The sequence below is a fragment of the Tamandua tetradactyla genome, chromosome 10, assembly GCF_023851605.1.
Source record: "Tamandua tetradactyla isolate mTamTet1 chromosome 10, mTamTet1.pri, whole genome shotgun sequence".
Lineage (NCBI taxonomy): Eukaryota > Metazoa > Chordata > Mammalia > Pilosa > Myrmecophagidae > Tamandua > Tamandua tetradactyla.
Window position 1 is genome coordinate 11192196 of NC_135336.1, and position 7543 is coordinate 11199738.

Here is a 7543-nt window from a genome sequence, read left to right on the forward strand (position 1 = left end):
CCCCAAGATGATACCTCTGTGTCCAAGTCTTCAATCATTTCTTACCTGCCTTTATTGTTAAAGCCTCTTAACTGATCTTCTGGCTTCTGTCCCTGTCTACCCACGTCCATTACTGACAGAGTTGACAGAGTAAATTTTTAAAAACAGGAATTGAGTCTATCATTCTCTTGCTTAAACACTCCAGTGAATTCCTACTGTACCTAGAAAAAAACTTTCTTCCACGACCTTCTCGGCAAGCATAGTTTTATTTCTGCCAACCTTTCTGTTGCTCTCCCACTCCCTCCAATTTATTTAGAGTTGCTGGGATCTTAGAAGACCTAAGATTAAAGATGTCAACACTTTTGACTCTATTCTGAGATCATGGTATTTTTTCCTCTATAAATCCAAATCTTAATAAATTAAAACAGTGACATAAAATACTCAGAATAGCCACATACCTATAAAACTATATGAAAATAACTGATGCACTAACATTAACAAATAAAGAGGTAACAGGAATCCAAACATATGGTGGAGACCCAAATATCCAGGGCTAGGTTTAGCCAACAATGTGGTGATTAGTTCTAAAGACATATCACTCTAAAAATGACCTTTTTGTTAGCCTAGAAAAACAAAATAAAGTTAAAGAAACGAACACATTTTTTTCTCCTCACCATATGTTATTATTAGTTGGCTTTTTTATTTTTTGCTATTTCCATTTTACAAGAAAACAGATGTTTCTGAACAGGTGTAAGTGGGTGGATTTGGAAACCTGAAAACACTGAAAGCTTTTATAACTCTTTTTTAAAAAAAGAGTACAGAAGTAAATAAATTATAGTGTCCATTCCTTTTAAAAGTCATTCTTGGCACTTTGCCTTTATATTCTACTGCTATTTTCATTTTTCTTCCCTTATGCTATTTGAGGAAATGAATAATAATTAAATGCAATTTACTTTTATTTTCTTCTTCAAAATTTAACTGCCCCAGAGGGAAAATGCCCAGTTGTCCAGTGGTCTGTGTAATAAACTCACAGTACCTATCCCATCTGTCCTTTGATTTCCATTACCCTGTTTTAATTCATTATTTTGTGATTTTTCTTTTGTCTTTTTTTTTTACAGAAGATACCTAAATAATATCGATAAGTGGGTTTTTTCTCATTATAGTTTATCATAAATAATGCCTCCACAGTCATGCTTAAATTGCAGATTTAATCAGGACAGGTGAATCAGAACCAATTATGGACATGAAACCAGGAGACCTGTTTTAAAACCACTTCCTGTACTTCCAAGCTCACTTTTATCCTTTTTAGGTTATTTATATTTTCTAAGTATCTTTTTTTTTCTTTTTCTTTTGTTTAGTGCACCGTTCCTGGAAGCACTGCAACACCAGGTCGATGCGTGGAGTTGACGGAGCAAGCTCCTATTCCACCTCCCTGCTCCAAAAATCCATCCAATATATTGTCCTCGGATAGAGGACATTAATGTTGTATCAGACATTAAACTGATAAGAACAGATACTACACTTGATCTTAGCCAAAAGGCCGAGAAGCGATTCTAAGTATCTTTTTCCTCAACCCTACAATCTTATTCTCAGATTTATTGAAGGGATCAAATAAGACTATGTATATCAAATTTCTTAGAATGACACCTGGTATTAAGTTAATATTACACAATTTCTGTTTCATGTTTCTTTCCTAATCATAACTACCAATGGGTTCCCATTAAGAAGATAATAAATTATAAATGTCTCCAAGTGATTCACATCTCACCACAAGTTGGAATCAACATATTCTTGCCCCTACATGTTCAATCATGCGATTTTTTATACAATACCCTGCCATTCTCATTCCTTTACGCCATTTCTTGCATAGTTTCCTCTACCTGGATTGCCTTTTTCTGTCCTTTTCTACTGATTGGAATGTTGCCCATTTCATCTTCCAAAACCTCTTCCTGGGACCTATCCAGATCTTTCAAGATTCCACATGGCAATGTTGTTACCTTTATAAGAGTTTATATTTCCATATCCTCAGACACTGTAAAGTTACACAGCCAATAATGCTCTACTGTGAATCAGACGAAGTTAACTCCTTCTTCATGTTATCCTGACAGGGGCTCTTCAAAGGCAAAGACTATGTCTTCCCTTAAATGACACACTGCCCTCAAATGAACAGAACCTGGAAGATACATTGACACATGATGTTTGTTGAATGTGACAGAGACAAACTTTCTTGTATATATGTGTCAGTGTGTGTATTTGTGTTTATGTCATGTATGCCTCCATTTATCTATGTTTGCATGATTAGGAAAGTATGGAGATAGACTATGAGAGTGCAGGAAAAAACTATGATAGTGAGCTTTATGAGCTTCTCATGAAACTCATTTATCCATTAATTCAACATATAATTACTGAGCACTTAATCCATGCCAGGCAATCATGTAAGGCACCAGGGATACAGTTGTAAGACAAAACTCCTGCCACTGTAAAACTACATTCTAGTGTGTGTGTGTGTGAATAAATATGAAAAAAATAAAACAAATTATGGTGTTAGGATGGGATAACTGTAATAAAGAAAGTAAAACAGAGTAAAGGAATAGAAAATGACAAGGGTTGTTATTTTAGGCTGAGTAGTCAAGGAAGTGCCGCTGAGGAGGTGACATTTATTGAGCAGAGACATGAGGAATTGTGACATGCAAGTATCTTTCCAGTCAGAGGAAACATTAACTGCAAAAGGTTTTAGAATAACTAGCTGACCTCCTGTGAAGTTAGTTTAGTCTGTCCCTCTTACAAGTGAAATCTCTATTGGTATTTCTATAGCAAAGATAATGTTTTATTTTATTTTTGGGGGGAGTATGGTAACATTTATTATTCCCTTCAAGGTTCTTTCCTCATTTTTAAAGTGGGGTTCAACAAGGAGAACTTTAAGGCCTCTTACAGCTCCAAATTGTAATACTTGTATGACTTAAATGCTTCTCTGCTCCCTTACCTTCACTTTCCTCATTTGGTTAATGCATATACTAATTTTAGTCATATGAATTTATTTTGAATTTGTGTATATGACCAGAATACTAAAATGTAAGTGGTTATTCTTATTGTTATCAATATCATTATTATTTTTTGTATGGTATATGGCAGGGGTCACATTTCATTCTTTTTCAATGTGAATATCCCGTTGTTGTAGCACAATTGGTTGAATTTTTGTTCGGTTGGTTTTGGTCTCTTTTTTTTTTTATCTTTTTATTTTCAAATGATTATAGATTCAAATAAATTTGCAAAACTGCTTACATACATAGTTTTTATTTTTTTTACATAAATAGAATCATAATAGTAATTATTCTGCAATTTTATGGTCCCTCCATCCCACTGCTATATATTTCTATCTTGGCATGTATTCAACATCAGTAACATTTTTATCTCCTGCCTTTTTATTTATTTATTTTTTAATTTTTAACTTTTTTTATTGTATAGTATAACATATATACAAAGCAAGGAAATAAAAAAGCAATAGTTTTCAAAGCACTTCAACAAGTAGTTACAGAACAGAGCCCAGAGTTTGTCATGGGTTACCATACCATCCTCTCATTTTTTCCATCTAGCTGCTCCAGAATATAGGAGGCTAGAGGGCTTAAATATTTTTTTTTAATCATCACAATTGACTTTTTTCCTTCTTGTTTTTGTGAAAAATAACATATATACAAAAAAGCAATAAATTTCCAAGCACAGCTGCACAATTAGTTGCAGAACATATTTCAGAGTTTGACATGGGTCACAATTTCACAATTTTAGGTTTTTACTTCTAGCTGCTCTAAGATATCGGAGAGTAAAAGAGATATCAATTTAATGATTTAGCATTCATGTTCATTATACATCTTTACTGTATAACTCCACCATCACCTTTGATCTTTCCATCCACTCTTTACAGGTGTTTGAGCTATGGCCATTCTAACTTTTTCATAGTGGAGGGATCTGTCACTAATATGGGATAGGAAGATGGAACTATCTGATGTTCTGGAGAGTCTGGGCTAGGTTTCAGGATTTATCTGGACCAGGGACACATCTGGAGGTTGTAGGTTTCTGGAAAGTTACTGTAGTACATGGAACCCTTGTGGAATCTTATATATTTCCCTAGGTGTTCTTTAGGATTGGCTGGAATGGTCCTTGTTAGGGTTTGGCAGGTTATGAAAGGTAGTGAGGTCTAACTGAAGCTTGCATAAGAGTGACCTCCAGAGTAGCCTCTAGACTCTATTTGAACTATCTCTGCCACTGATACTTAATTAATTACACTTCTTTCCCCCATTTTGGATGGGATTGTTGATCCTATGGTGCCAGGTCTGTATTCATCCTTGGGAGTCTTCTCTCACATTGCCAGGGAGACCCCTGGATGTCATGTCCCATGTGGTGGGGGGGCAATGATTTCACTTGTGGGGTTGGGCTTAGAGAGACTGAGGCCACGTCTGAACAACAAAAGAGATCCTCCAGAAGTAACTCTTAGGCTTGCCTATAGGTAGTCTAAGCTTCTCTGCTACCTCTTCATCCCTATGTTCTGAATTACTTTAATTCCAACCTGTTCAGCTTTGTTCTTATCTCTAAATATCTAGGTTATATATATAAAACAGCCTCTCAAAATCCAGAAATAATAATCACCACTCCTCACAATGTTTCTGCTCCAAAAGCTTACAATGTAGACCCCTGTTTTCTTATAAGCATTTTCTAAAGGTGACCATACCATTCTTGTTCCTTTGTTTCTGGCTTATTTTGTCTTACCAAATGCCCCACACGTTCATTCACATCATTGCATGCCTCACGACTTTGTCCCTTTTTGTAGCAGCACAACCTTCATTCATAAGTATACACCATCATTTGCCAAACTACTTTTCTATCAGTGCATCCTTCAGTCACCTGCATTCATCGGGCATCATGTAGAGAGGTCCAAGTCCACAATGCATCAACATTCTAAATTTTAGATAATTTCATTGCTCCCAATCAGTTGGTTTTTTGTATGCTTGTGTTTTGGGAAGTGTATGGGCTGGGAATCGAACCTGGGTCTCTGGCATGGCCAGCAAGAATTCTACCACTGAACCACCCTTGCACCCCTTGTTATCAATATTATTTTATTTGTATTTCTTGATATATGAAGCAGTGACTGCCTGGCCTTTCTGTTTCAAGGTATGGTATGACTGTAAGTTTGCAGCAACATTCTAAAGCCCCCAATTAAGTGGTTAGGAATGTGCTATAGAATTAAATTTTCTTTCTTCTTAAGTCCAGCACTTAAGAACAGAAGACTTTTTTGGGAGAACTAAGGAGTTTTCCCCATTAAGGTGGACTCAGACATTTGGGTTGTTGTACAATCATAGTATGGAATTCACAGGCAATCCATGTTACTAGCTTTGGAGGTTGAGAGGTGACTAAGGCAGTTGTTCAGCCTAGAGCAATTAGCTGTGTTCACTTGAGCATTTGGTTGGAGACTGGCTTGGGAAGATGATGGCCCAGCTGGGATGTTACACATAGAACAGATTGATTTTGAAATTTGGTCCCCAAACCAACTTCATAGCAGGAATTTCACACGCACAGGTACAAATGAGCACTTGTGAAAATCCCTGTGAAATAAATACTAATCCTGTCTGAACAGGCTTTAAGTTGGTAGCCAGCTTTTGGATAAATGTCATATTAGCTGAATAATTACTTGCCTGTGAACCTAGTGTTGGCTTTTGGGAGGTGGATTTATTTTTCTTTGGACTATGCAGGTTTCATAATATTTTATAAAAATGTTTATCTCTGATTCTGAGAAATATCAAATAGAGCAAATGAAGAGTAAATAAAATGGGCTGCAACTTATCTTCCTTTCTTCTCTCCCTTTCTTTGCCTCCTTCAATCCCACCTCCCTCCATCCTTCCCTCCCTTCATCCCTTCCTTCTTTTCTTCTTTCCCTCTTCCTTCCTAGCACTATGTGGGGTACTGTGGAATTAAAAAAACAAATTAACATATAGCTTTTTTCAGTCAACTAGCAACCTAGTAAGGAAGATGGACACATATGCTAAATATAAAATATTGTAAAAATGCTCTAATATCAACAAGGTATTTTGAAATTACAGAGATTCTTTGTTCCAAGAGAACTGGGCCTGTCTACTATATTTGCCAAGTTGATGAGTTCAAAAAGTAGAGTGAGTGAATACTTTTTCTAAACTTATGGAAGAAATGAGTGGCAAATAAATGAAAGATTAACAGAAGAAATTACATTTTAACTGAGATATAATGGGAATTTCCTTTTCTCTGTGAAAATGCTGTGGAAGAGTTTGAAATTTTCCCTTTCTACAGTGACCTCACTTTCTGTGATTGGCTATAATTCCCACTAGCAAAATATGAAGGTTCTGCTTCCTTGGCATACTCACCAACACTTGTTTTTTCAATCTTTATTTAATCATAGTCATTCTAAAATAGTGTAGTAACATTTAATCGTTTTAATTTGATTTTCCCTGATGCCTGATGATACCTAATGATGTTTTCAAGTGTCTGTTGACCATTTGAGTATCATTTTCTGAAGTGTGTGTGCAACTTTTTTGTCCATTTTTATTGAGTTGTCCACATTTTCATTTTTGAGTTAAAAGAGTTCTTTATATCTTTTGGATACATGGTGTTCTCTGATATATGTGCTGTGAATATTATCTCTCAGTTTGAGGGTTGCCCTTTTGTTTTAGTAACAGTGTTCTCAAAGAGCAAAGGTTTTAAGTTTTGACTAAGTTCAACTTATCAATTCCATCTATGATTCATGCTTTTTTTTATGTTCTAAGAAATCTTTGCTGAATCCAAGTTCCAGATAGATTCAATAAAAGTTTCACAATTTAGGGTTTTACATTTAGGTATATGATAGATTTCTAGTGCATGGCATGAGGTAAGCTTAGTTTTTTAAAATCCAGAAGGAACTCTGTTTCAGTGACATTTATTTAAAAGAATTTCCTTTTGCTACCGAATTTCTTTAGCACCTTTGTGGAGAATCGTTTAACCAAATATGTGTGTGTCTGTTTCTGAACTTTTAAATTTGTTCCATTGCTCTATTTGTCTAAATTTTGCTTGTTACAATGTCTTGAGTATTTAGCTTTAAGGCTTAATATCAGGTATGGTAATTATCTTAACTTTCCTCTTTTTCTTAAAAAACATTCTGTTATTACAGGTCATTTGCATTTCCAGATGAATGGAAAGGTCTTGTCAAGTTCTACAAAAATTCTTCTGGGATTTTGATTAGAATTACATTGAATGCTTACATCATTTAATGGAGAAGTGACATCTAATTTATGAGCATGATGTAATTCCATTTATCTAGGACTTCTTTAATTTCTTTCAACAATGTTTTATAATTTTCTGTGTGGAGATCTTGGTTTTCTTTTTTCTTTTTTTTTTTTTTTTGTATAGTATAACATATATACAAAGCAAAGAAATACAAAAGCAATAGTTTTCAAAGCCCTCTTCAACAAGTAGTTACAGGTCAGATCCCAGAGTTTGTGATGGGCTACCATACCATCCTCTCAGATTTTCCCTTCTCATTGCTCCAAAATATAGGTTAGAGGTTTAA

At 35.1% G+C, this 7543-nt stretch overlaps 1 non-coding gene across 1 annotated transcript; it reads right to left on the minus strand.

The window, feature by feature from the left end:
• Positions 1-1331: 1331 nt before the first annotated feature.
• On the minus strand, positions 1332-1531 carry LOC143649013 (U2 spliceosomal RNA). The gene has a single exon (XR_013158895.1). It is a non-coding gene; the product is annotated as a U2 spliceosomal RNA (small nuclear RNA).
• Positions 1532-7543: the final 6012 nt, after the last annotated feature.